Genomic DNA, 13,463 nt, shown 5'->3' on the forward strand with positions numbered 1-13,463 from the left:
GTACCGTTCTTTTCTTTTTCTGAAAGCTGCAGGAAAATCATATGAAAACAATGTTCCGAACAAGAATCATACAGATCTTCTAAAGAAATGCTCTGAAAAGAAATACAAGCAAACCTTATCAGAACATGAACAAACGTTGAAAAGAAAAGCCGCTAAAGTACCAATGAAGTAACTTCTGAACGCACCAACCGTTATAGACAAACACTATTAGAAGATATATTCACAAGTCAGAAGTTATAAATAGATGCAAAGTTCTGAATCAAGATAAGATTCCGTTAAAAACATAATGATTAAAAAGATGGCTGAAGCACTTAAATGGAACAATTCCCAAGGTTGATTGAAGAAGCAACGCACATGCAGCTCGTTGGAGAAACAAAAACAAAAAGAAAACACGCAAGCATTTAATGCACTCTCCAAATATCAAGATAACGGACAAATTCTTGAAGCTATATATAGAAGAATATTTGAAAAGAAAAATACAAGAGCTTATATAAAAAAGAACAGCAGAGAAACAACAACACGAAAAAGCAAAAGAAGAAAAACGGTGAACAAGGAAGAGCTGATATACAAAAGAAAAACGACGAACATATAGAGTATACATTCAAAAAGGAAAGAACACAAGCTCATATAGAAACGAAGAACTCTTACACTGAAGAAAATTATTTCTACTATTTTGAGTTCACATCTCTTGTACTAAAAACTTAGTGAAATATCAAGGTTGTGATTAAAGCTTTTTAGAAGCAATTTGAAATACTAGTGTTAACTTGTAATCATTCCTTGAGAGACCAGTTGGGTCATATTTCTCAAGAGAGCTAGGACTAGTTTTGTCTTAGAGGTTGTTAGTCATAAGCAGTTGGCTTGTGCAAGGTTGTTAGTCACGGCAGTTGGTTGTGCATTGTATTGTTAGTCACGACAGTTGGTTGTGCATTATATTGTTAGTCCCGACAGTTGGCTGTGCATTTGTAATCAGTTTTGATTATAGTGGATTAAGTCCTCGATTGAGAGAGGCGAAATCACCTTGGTAGACTGGAGTAGTTTGAGTTGCAAACTAACCAGGATAAAAATATCTGTGTTTTGTGTATTGTTGTTGCGAACGAAAAGGGAAAAACTTATTCAACCCCCTTCTAAGTGTTTTCTAAACCTTCATTGAGGACCACTATCTTCACTTGGAAGCAATAAGAGGATGAGTATAGTTTCATCTCTACCATCACCTACTCAAGGTTGTTTAAGAGTTTCCAGCAAGATTCAAGATTCATAAACTTCTATCTACATTACACAAGGCATCAAGGAATTTTCTGCATTGTTTGGCAAGCTCATTGCAAAGTTTGAAGGTGCAATATGTCATACCCCAAAATTTGCCCATCTTATTTTATCTGAAGGGTACAAGAGATTATAGGTCTTCCAAAAAAAAATCCTAGAACATGTTCATATGAAAAAGTTGAAGGGGATACGAGGTTCAGAAGTTGGTCGATCTTGGTGAAATACATAAAAGGCAAGAATGGAGCATTTCGAGTTTTTTAACCAAATGGGCTTAAATCTTTGATCTCCAACTTGATCCATGAATCATCCGTGGCCCATAAGTCATTCAACTTATTTTTGAGAGTATATTATTTATTTTTTATTTTGAATTTAATCACCTAAATTCAATTTAAATTAAATAAAATACTTAAAAATATCCAAAGGTCAATATATTATTCTAAACTTATTTCAATATCTCATCAAAGATTAGTGCAAATCGAATCAAATATTAGTCTTAAAAGTTAAATGAAATATGGGAATGTAATTGGTGATATTGGATGCAAACATAGAAGGTTTTGATGGAGTCTAAAAATCTCTTCCAACCATATTTCAACCTTGACAATTTACAAAGATTGGGAGGATAATTCTAAACCTATTTTCATATTTTTGTGACTTTTATTTATATTTAGTTGAATTTCTATTCAATTAAATCTTAAATAAAAAAACTAAAATACAAAAGAATGGTGCATGGCTTAAAGACTTAGATCTCTATCATATTGAAAGCCCAAGATGACATATGGATAACTAGCAGACCGTGTAAAAGCATGAAGGGGGAATGAGAGCTAATTTTGGAAGGTTTCTATAATGATTGCAATCAATATTCCAATCATGGATTTTTAAAAGACTCAATGACTAATTGTTAACCTAATGGAATCATATATAACTGAACAACAATTGCAGACCCGAGGGAGGTGGTTTTCTGGCCTCCAAAACTTGAATCGAGTTCCAAAAAGTGAAGAAAAGTCAAATTCGTTTTGGTAGTTAGAGTTTGTTTCAAGGCATTTTAATCATTCCAATCAATTCCATGGTGCTTCTTGAAGCTATCTAAATCATCATTTATGATCAAGGCGTACAAAATCATGATTCAAGAACTCACGGTTTTAAGCATTTTTTCTTAATTTCGATTACCACCATATAAGCATTATAAATAGCATATGATTATATATTTGTGTTTGTATTGATGTCACGATACTATCTGGATAGTTTGATTTGAGTTTGGGTGCAGGTATTGGAATCCACCATTGTTAGGGTTCCAAGCTTTGAATTGGGATTTTCTAAAATAGGCAGAATTGGAGAACGTGAGGGGTACCATCGTATTCGGAATGAAGATTTGAGTCGAGCCATGGTGTTGTTTTTCATTTATTAATCATGTTTCAGGCATATCGAATCTGGAAGGTGTGTTCAATCGCAGGCTACGACGCGAGGAAGATGAAGATTACTGAGGCGCGCGAATTCTTTCAAATTTTTTTATCTTTGTTTGTTTATTTTGATTAACGAGTAGGAGATTAACAGCCAAAGAGTCATGGCGTAGTGGCAAAAGGCGTGAGTGCAAGGGCAGGGGTTCGATCCCTGCCTCTTGCAATTGTGGTGATTTTTTCTTTTCTCTCTTATGATTATGTTCACACGCAAATCGTATACAGCGAGTTTATGTGAGCCTAGGATGCATCCGCCACGCTTCACCGTTGGATAAGTAAAGTTACAGATCCAACGCACACAGGCTTGAGGGCATACGATAGACCTTCAAAGGGTCATCACACTGGATTACTACCAGGTTTTCTCTACACATTTTATTATAAAAATGAAATGTTAATTAATTCTATTAGATTTAATTAAATTATTTAATTAGGATAATAACATTAGGATTAGGCCAATGATTGATATTAGGCTTTTCCCGATTATCCCGATTATTCGACTTAATTATTTAATTAATTTTCAATTAATATTAAAAAATCACAAAAACCCTACCAATGCATTAGGGTTTACCCAATCCCATTGCACTTTTGGCAAGACATTAATCCCCAATCAATTCTTTTCTCGACCCGACTAAATCTATTAGTCGCATTAGACGAGAGATAAAAAATACATAAAATTTAAAACACATTTAATTTGCTGCCGGCGACGATCGAATCTATCGATCTGAGTAACCAACAATGCTCCTTAATCCGTTAGCTATACTGACCAAATCTATTGGTCATCGCATCTAACGGTGCCATATCAAATCAGGGTTGTACGCCAAACCTCAAAACTTTTTCATCTTCAAATCCAATTCAAAACTACGACAAGGCCACTCAAAAAGCCTCTAAACAATTTCAAACCACAAAATTCTAATTCTAAGGCGTACAACCCTGTGCCCGAACTACGTTGACTCTGATTCTCCCTAAGGAGATACGTAGGCACTTGGATAACCAAGGCGAGTCCCCTTCCCCAAAATCTCACTTTTTCCCCTATTCACTTCTTTAGCTATTAAACCTTAATAAACTTAGCTATAAAACTGTTACCTTAGATTCAAAGCCATAGGAAAGGGTTGAGGGTGCCTAACACCTTCCCTCGACCTGATTATAATAACTTACCCCGAATCTCTTAACTGCGTAGGGTTTCCTATTCGCCCTTCAGAATAGGTGGCAACTCTAAACCTTTAGTTTTAGGGCAGGTTGCTACAGCTGGCGACTCTGCTGGGGAGACACTTAATGGTGAATTATTAGGCTCCTATAGGTTTTGACAGGGTTTAGGTTTTTGGCAAACTTTTTTGGTTTTTGGCGAACTTTTTTTTAGGGTTTTGGCTAATTTGCCAAAATTAGGGTTTTGGAGTAGGGTTTAGGTTTTATTTCTTTTCTTTTTATATTCAAATATTTAAATTTTTATTTATTTATATATTTATTTGCAATTTCCAGGGTTATGGTTTTTATATAAATATTTAAATTGTTTAATTTTATTTATTTATTTATTTACAATTTAATTAGTTTATAGCAATTTTAATAGAATATCTGATTATTTGAATATTTGTTATTTTTATTGCATTTTTGGGTTGTATATAAATTGTCGTTAAACCTAAGCGTGGGAATTATATTTAAGACCAGAGGGGAATTACATCGCCTACGAGTCTTATTATAATTCCACTTAGAGTGGGTTGAATATCCGGAAAGGTCTGATACGAGGCTTGACCTTGTTGAGGGATGGACTTGGTATTTGGCTGATCTCTCTGGGAACCTACCCCTAAAATTCGAACGTCATGGATAAAAAGAGTTGTTCTAAAATCCAAAGAGACAAAAAGTCTCGGCGGCTACGAACGACCCCACGAGACCTTCTAGAACATACCAATGGGAAGGGTAGGCACCCTAAGCCGTTACGTCGAACCTATGAACCTAGGGCTTATGTGCTTACGTGCTTATTATATACGTGCAATTTATATACTGCGAATGCCTTGTATTCTAATTTTTGCAGGTATTCCTACGCATTCCCTGGCCTGCAGGGACTCTATTTCTAAGACCATGTCCCTCCCACGAAGGACACCTTCATTTATGCACGTTGATTGGCCTCTCGATGGCCATGACACCTAGTGACTGTCATAAACGGTCACTTCGCGCTTGTATCTACGCACTCCCTAGCCTGTAGGGACTTTCCTTTTATATCTTTGTACTCTTACAACTATGTGTCCTTCCCACGAAGGACATCTTCGTTTACGCACGTCAATTGGCCTCTCGATGGCCATGCGATCTAGTGACTGTCTTGAACGGTCACCCCATGCTTACTCCTACGTACTCCCTAGCCTATAGGGATTCTCTTTTTTTCGTCCATGTCTTTACAACGACGTGCCCTTCCCCTGAAGGACATCCTCATTAATGCACGTCGATTGGCCTCTCGATGGCCATGAGAGCTGGTAACTGTCTTGAACGGTCAACCCGTGCTTATTCCCGTGCACCCTCTAATTTGCAGGTTTGGATTTCCATCTATACATCTTCAATCCCTATCCTGTAGGGATTTCACTTCGTCCGATATCGTCCTTAGATAGGTTGTGTTCCGCATAGAGAACCTTCCCACGAGGGACAACTTCATTGGTACAAGTCGAACGGCCTCTCGATGGCCATGAGACTTGGCGACTGTCATGAACGGTCACCAGCCGCTACCTTCTGCGTACTCCCTAATCTAAGGGATTTCCATTGGCGTGTCATAGCATCTATCTCGCAAGGATTCCACGAGGGTCTAATGTCGCCTCTAAGGCTATCCCTAGGATCATATGTCACACGTCTGCATTGCATACACGGAGTTATAATACAAGGAGTCTTTTGCATACACATGCATTCACATTTTCATGTGTGCATACATTTACATTTTTGCATTTTCATTTCTATCTTCCCCTGCATCCACGCTTTCTAAGCTAGCCGATTTCCCAATACTAATGGAGAAAAATCAAAGGATCATAAACTACGGAGAAAGGAGGATAAAACATCGAGAATGATCTTGGTCGTACTAAGAAAAAAAGGGATGTCTTTCACCACGCCAGCTGCATCTCCATGCCTTGTCATAATAGGATTATAAATACAATAAAGGTTGTCATCGAGCAAGGATTAGTTCAACAAAGAAGTTCCCTCATAGATACACTCAAGATGTATCTATTCATAAAGGGGTTCATCTTAGAACATATCAAACTTACAAAGACGCTCTACGATAACCTGGGGGCAAGGATTAGTCCAACTGGGGCAATGTCCTAAACGGAGATGCATAACTACGATGGAGGGAAGGCGACATATGTTGACTCCATACCAAGGGGCAAAAGGGCCATAGGTTTTCTTCATCAACCTACGAACTCCGAAGATTGCGAATGGTGTGATACTATCCTTAGGAAAAGCAAAAGAGGTTCAGTCAAAGGAAACTCATGAAGTTCCGATACGACGAAAACCCACCACTAACGATTTATTCCCAACAGGTTTGACATGTCTAAGGAGAACTCGAGGTTACCCTTCACTTCTACAAGTTCATCAACTAAGTCAATGGATCTACAAAGGAGACTGTCCATAGGATCAATAGGTGTTTATCATGCTCAGAATTTCGACCCCTACGATCGCTAAATGTTACTCAAAAAGTTGTACCTTCGGATTAGCAATTCTAATGGGATGACCATGCAGGTTTTGGAGTCAATTCATTTCGCTCACTATTACGACTTTCCAGGTTTTAGGATTATTAACAAACTTAAGGGAGAATGACGAATACAAATAACTAAGTCCAGCTAAACATATGCTTTCAAGGTAAGACCAAGCCGAGAATGTACAGGCATTGTTTCAGTTCCCAAACAGTGGAGATATAAGGATGTTAATCCCTCGTCACCCCCTCGAGCCAGGAGTTGGAGCTTGTTTCTACTTTTCAAATAAACCTTGATTTTAACCTGGGGCATGGGTAGATTTCAATTAATTCAATGGTGTACTTTGGTTGTCAAGAGAATCAAGCAAGGTTCGAGCATAAGGTTCAAGCATATCTTCTTCCTCGCATTCGTCCAAGATTGAGGAAGCAATGGAGATAACATTCACAACATCTTCTTCCTCAATACATCGTTCAAGATCGAGGACGTATCAAGGTCGGAGCTTGCAAACCAAAATCAGCATGGCAGTCACAACATTCAATATCCAAGGATCAAATTTCAGAAGGAGCCAAAAAAAAATGCCTGCTAAGTCAAAAGGAAAACCCCATAAAAGAAAACAAAAAGACTTAGGCAAAAATTAGGGCATCCCGATGGATCAAATTCAAAGGAATTGGTTCATGCAAAAATAAGGGATAAAAACAATACAAAGGCGAAGGATAATCTTGTGACTGCTAAACCATCAAAGCTTCACGCCAATGCTTGGATCTTTACAACACCTTTTATCAGTGCTTGGATCTTCACTAAAGGCTTCTGCTCAACTGAAACGATTCTCTTACAAACAAAGCACATTCATTGGATTAGGCGAATTTTTAGGATTCGGAGAACATCAAGGAGAAAGGGGTGGTGGAAATAAACTTTGAGCCTTATATCCATTGTTTCTTAAAACATGAACCAGGCCAAGTTACAACATTCAAAAGTCCTAATTGAGGCAAGGTTAACTACGAAAGCATATTACGCAGGATTTGTTATACTGACTCCTAAGTTTGTTAAAAACTATTTCTAATCACTACGCTTCTTCAAGCATCCATTTCTAACCATCCAGTCCTAATTCATAACGGACTTCGATTCCAAAACTTGCATACACATTGCACTGGAGTTACTTCTCGAAGGGTGCAACGTCATCTATGAATATACACTTAGCATCAAGGAGATCTCGAAATAGGTTAATCAGAGGCAATCATTTCTGATAAAGACTCTGGAATGGGGGGAACCACATCTAGGGGGTTCTCTTAAACAGGGGCAAAATTTCAAGGGTTACAGGGGCATACAAGCAAAAATCCTATTAACTGGGGGCGTTCTCCCTAAGGTTCAATAGACTTGGGGCACATATTGAAGCAACAGCAAGCAGGGGCATGTCAAACACGGGAAGAATTCGAATTCAAAGGATAGAACACTATGGATAGCCCTCCATATCCTAGAAACCAGGGGCACACCTTTCAATCTAAACGTCGAAGCATATGATAAGGTTATTTCTCGGGGCACTTCCTTCATGTCTTGGAGATCATAGGCACCTCTTCCCCACTAAACACTGAGGCATTGGATATCAAATCCATAAGGTGAACAATTCAAAGGTTAAGGTGTGGAGAATCTCCAAGGGTTAAAGGTGTGGAGAACCGCAAAAGGTTAAAGGCACGGAGAACCTCAAAAGGTTAAAGGTGTGAAGAATCTCGAAAGGTGTGGAGAATTCCAAAGAAAGGTGAAGGTGTGGAGAATTACGTTAGGTGAATAATTCAAAGGTTAAAGGTGTGGAGAACCCCGAAAGGTTAAAGGTGTGGAAAACCTCGAGAGGTTAAAGGTGTGGAGAATCTCCAAAGGTTAAAGGTGTGGAGAACCTCAAAAAGTTAAAGACGTGGAGAACTTCAAAAATAATCAAAAGGTGTGGAGTAACTCAAAGGGTCAAATCAGAGCAAGGCGCGGAGCAAAAGGAAAAGGCATCCTCACACTTTACAACATCGAGCAAATCTTTCTCCTGACTACGATCTTCAAAAATAGGTATTGGGGAATCGCGCTAGCATCACACCCTCTCAAACAAACTTACAACTTCAGCAAGCTATATATGCTTTGGTTGTCAACAACCTATTATTGGAGCATCATGCAAATATACATAAGTCACACATTGGTTGATACATCACACTATACCTTTTTAGGTAGTCCTCTTTAAGACAAATCTCACGATCCTTTCTAGGAACCTTTTCAGGTAGTCTTCTTTAAGACAAGCCTTACGATCCCTTCTGGGAACCTTTTCAAACAGTCTTCTTTAAGACAAACCTTACAATCCTTTTCAGGAACCTCTTCAGGTAGTCTTCGTTAAGACATTCTAAAGAATCTTTCTAGGTAGTCTCATAAGACATTCCTTTTCTAAGAACCTCTCTAGGTAATATTCTCTAAGACAATCATCGCCATTTCCAAAGACCTTTTTAGGCAGTCTTCTTTAAGACAATCTCTTTCCAAGAACCTTTTTAGGTAGCCTTTTTTAAGACATCTTTCAGCCTTTGTAGGTAGTCTTTTCTAAGACATCTTTCAGCCTCTCCAAGTGGTCTTCTTTAAGAAAAATTTCTATCCTTGCTAAGACCCTTTTTTTAGGTAGTCTTCTTCAGACATCCTCCAGCCTTTCCAGGTAGTCTTCTTTAAGACAAATGTTCGTATCCATCCCGGAAACCTTTTCAGGTAGTCTTATAGAAGACATTATTTCGTTCCATTCATTACATGAGCATAAGCATAGTCATGGCGTAGGTGCAAGCATGGATTAGACAGATTCAATAAGGAGATAAAATCTTGAGATTGACGTCAGCATCAGCATACATACATACATACCACATTCACACTCGACATACAGGCGTCATACATCTGCAATAAGCATGCATACGCATGCAAGCGTCATGCTACCAAAACACTATTCATTTACACATACGAAGGGATTATGCATACGCATACACATGGGTCATACACATTCATATACAATCATACTATTTAACTTTGTGCGTACAATATGCAACACCAGGTTATTGGGTTCTCATATTTCTAACAGTCTGCGGATGTCAAGAAATTTATACAGGTGAGTTTGCTATAACCCTAGCAAAGGATCCTATTGGTGCAGGTGAGTTTGCTATAGCTCTAGCAAATAATCCTAATGGTGCAGGTGAGTTTGCTATAACCCTAGCAAATAATCCTAATGGTGTAGGTGAGTTTGCTATAACCCTAGCAAATAATCCTAATGGTGCAGGTGAGTTTTCTATAACCCTAGCAAATAATCCTAATGGTGCAGGTGAGTTTGCTATAACCCTAGCAAATGATCCTATTGGTGCAGGTGAGTTTGCGATAACCCTTGCAAATGATCCTATTGGTGCAGGTGAGCTTGCTATAACCCTAGCAAATAATCCTAATGGTGCAGGTGAGCTTGCTATAACCCTAGCAAATAATCCTAATGGTGCAGGTGAGTTTGCTATAACCATAGCAAATGATCCTATTGGTGCAGGTGAGTTTGCGATAACCCTCGCAAATGATCCTATTGGTGCAGGTGAGCTTGCTATAACCCTAGAAAATTATCCTAATGGTACAGGTGAGTTTGCTATAACCCTAGCAATGATCCTAATGGTGCGGGTGAATTTGCTATAACCCTAGCAAATAATCCTAATGGTGCAGATGAGCTTGCTATACCCATACCAAACGATCCCTATCTTGGTGCGGGTAATGTTGCTAGAATTATAGCAAACGATTCCCATTTTGGTGCAGGTGAGCTTGTTAGAATCATAACAAGTGATCCCTCTTACAAGTCCTTGCTATGTAAGATTCAGGCTTTAGCAGGACGATTCTTTTCTCTCACACTCGAGCAAAGGGGTTCACAAAGGGTTTTACACCAGGATTTTCAAAAGGTTTCTCAAATGGGTTTATCACGTTAGTCCCTCGGCAGTGATCTTCTCCGAAACATCAGCAATAACACACAAAGGTTTTATCTTTCTTTTCAGAATCACTGACATACTTCAATTAACATAACTAACAATCATGCATCATTCAACTAACATACCTCATTCATACATAGTGCATATACATACATTGCTCTCATTTATTTTGAGAAAGCTCACTGCATCATACATCGCATGCATCATAACATTGCATAAAATTCAGGTTGCCTTTTTAGGCTATGCTACAATCAAAGCACCCGGTTCCTCCCGAAAAGCATTGGCTGCACATTCTGAAAAATGGTATCTATCTTGGGTGGCATCTTCAAGCCCATCTCCCGCGGAAATTCTTCCTGACAAATGCAAATTTCAGGGCATTTCAGTGTCCAATCATCTTCTACCTTTAGATCACGATAGGCAGACGTGCCTATCTGATTCTCCAGGTTTAAGAAGATTGAACAGGGGCAGCTGTCATACCCCAAAATTTGCCCATCTTATTTTATCTGAAGGGTACAAGAGATTATAGGTCTTCCAAAAAAAAATCCTAGAACATGTTCATATGAAAAAATTGAAGGGGATACGAGGTTCAGAAGTTGGTCGATCTTGGTGAAATACATAAAAGGCAAGAATGGAGCATTTCGAGTTTTTTAACCAAATGGGCTTAAATCTTTGATCTCCAACTTGATCCATGAATCATCCGTGGCCCATAAGTCATTTAACTTATTTTTGAGAGTATATTATTTATTTTTTATTTTGAATTTAATCACCTAAATTCAATTTAAATTAAATAAAATACTTAAAAATAACCAAAGGTCAATATATTATTCTAAACTTATTTCAATATCTCATCAAAGATTAGTGCAAATCGAATCAAAAATTATTCTTAAAAGTTAAATGAAATATGGGAATGTAATTGGTGATATTGGATGCAAACATAGAAGGTTTTGATGGAGTCTAAAAATCTCTTCCAACCATATTTCAACCTTGACAATTTACAAAGATTGGGAGGATAATTCTAAACCTATTTTCATATTTTTGTGACTTTTATTTATATTTAGTTGAATTTCTATTCAATTAAATCTTAAATAAAAAAAACTAAAATACAAAAGAATGGTGCATGGCTTAAAGACTTGGATCTCTATCATATTGAAAGCCCAAGATGACATATGGATAACTAGCAGACCGTGTAAAAGCATGAAGGGGGAATGAGAGCTAATTTTGGAAGGTTTCTATAGTGATTGCAATCAATATTCCAATCATGGATTTTTAAAAGACTCAATGACTAATTGTTAACCTAATGGAATCATATATAACTGAACAACAATTGCAGACCCGAGGGAGGTGGTTTTCTGGCCTCCAAAACTTGAATCGAGTTCCAAAAAGTGAAGAAAAGTCAAATTCGTTTTGGTAGTTAGAGTTTGTTTCAAGGCATTTTAATCATTCCAATCAATTCCATGGTGCTTCTTGAAGCTATCTAAATCATCATTTATGATCAAGGCGTACAAAATCATGATTCAAGAACTCACGGTTTTAAGCATTTTTTCTTAATTTCGATTACCACCATATAAGCATTATAAATAGCATATGATTATATATTTGTGTTTGTATTGATGTCACGATACTATCTGGATAGTTTGATATGAGTTTGGGTGCAGGTATTGGAATCCACCATTGTTAGGGTTCCAAGCTTTGAATTGGGATTTTCTAAAATAGGCAGAATTGGAGAACGTGAGGGATACCATCGTATTCGGAATGAAGATTTGAGTCGAGCCATGGTGTTGTTTTTCATTTATTAATCATGTTTCAGGCATGTCGAATCTGGAAGGTGTGTTCAATCGCAGGCTACGACGCGAGGAAGATGAAGATTACTGGGGCGCGCGAATTCTTTCAATTTTTTTTTATCTTTGTTTGTTTATTTTGATTAGCGAGGAGGAGATTAACAGCCAAAGAGTCATGGCGCAGTGGCAAAAGGCGTGAGTGCAAGGGCAGGGGTTCGATCCCTGCCTCTTGCAATTGTGGTGATTTTTTCTTTTCTCTCTTATGCTTATGTTCACACGCAAATCGTATACAGCGAGTTTATGTGAGCCTAGGATGCATCCGCCACGCTTCACCGTTGGATAAGTAAAGTTCCAGATCCAACGCACACAGGCTTGAGGGCATACGATAGACCTTCAAAGGGTCATCACACTGGATTACTACCAGGTTTTCTCTACACATTTTATTATAAAAATGAAATGTTAATTAATTCTATTAGATTTAATTAATTTATGTTATATTAGATTTAATTAACTTATTTAATTAGGATAATAACATTAGGATTAGGCCAATGATTGATATTAGGCTTTTCCCGATTATCCCGATTATTCGACTTAATTATTTAATTAATTTTCAATTAATATTAAAAAATCACAAAAACCCTACCAATGCATTAGGGTTTACCCAATCCCATTGCACTTTTGGCAAGACATTAATCCCCAATCAATTCTCTTCTCGACCTGACTAAATCTATTAGTCGCATTAGACGAGAGATAAAAAATACATAAAATTTAAAACACATTTAATTTGCTGCCCGCGACGATCGAATCTATCGATCTGAGTAACCAACAATGCTCCCTAATCCGTTAGCTATACTGACTAAATCTATTGGTCATCGCATCTAACGGTGCCATATCAAATCAGGGTTGTACGCCAAACCTCAAAACTTTTTCATCTTCAAATCCAGTTCAAAACTACGACAAGGCCACTCAAAAAGCCTCTAAACAATTTCAAACCACAAAATTCTAATTCTAAGGCGTACAACCCTGTGCCCGAACTACGTTGACTCTGATTCTCCCTAAGGAGATACGTAGGCACTTGGATAACCAAGGCGAGTCCCCTTCCCCAAAATCTCACTTTTCCCCTATTCACTTCTTTTGCTATTAAACCTTAATAAACTTAGCCATAAAACTGTTACCTTAGATTCAAAGCCATAGGAAAGGGTTGAGGGTGCCTAACACCTTCCCTCGACCTGATTATAATAACTTACCCCGAATCTCTTAACTGCGTAGGGTTTCCTATTCGCCCTTCAGAATAGGTGGCGACTCTAAGCCTTTAGTTTTAGGGCAGGTTGCTACACAATAAACATACTCTGT

This window comes from Vicia villosa, linkage group LG3, assembly GCF_029867415.1.
Source record: "Vicia villosa cultivar HV-30 ecotype Madison, WI linkage group LG3, Vvil1.0, whole genome shotgun sequence".
Classification (NCBI taxonomy): domain Eukaryota; kingdom Viridiplantae; phylum Streptophyta; class Magnoliopsida; order Fabales; family Fabaceae; genus Vicia; species Vicia villosa.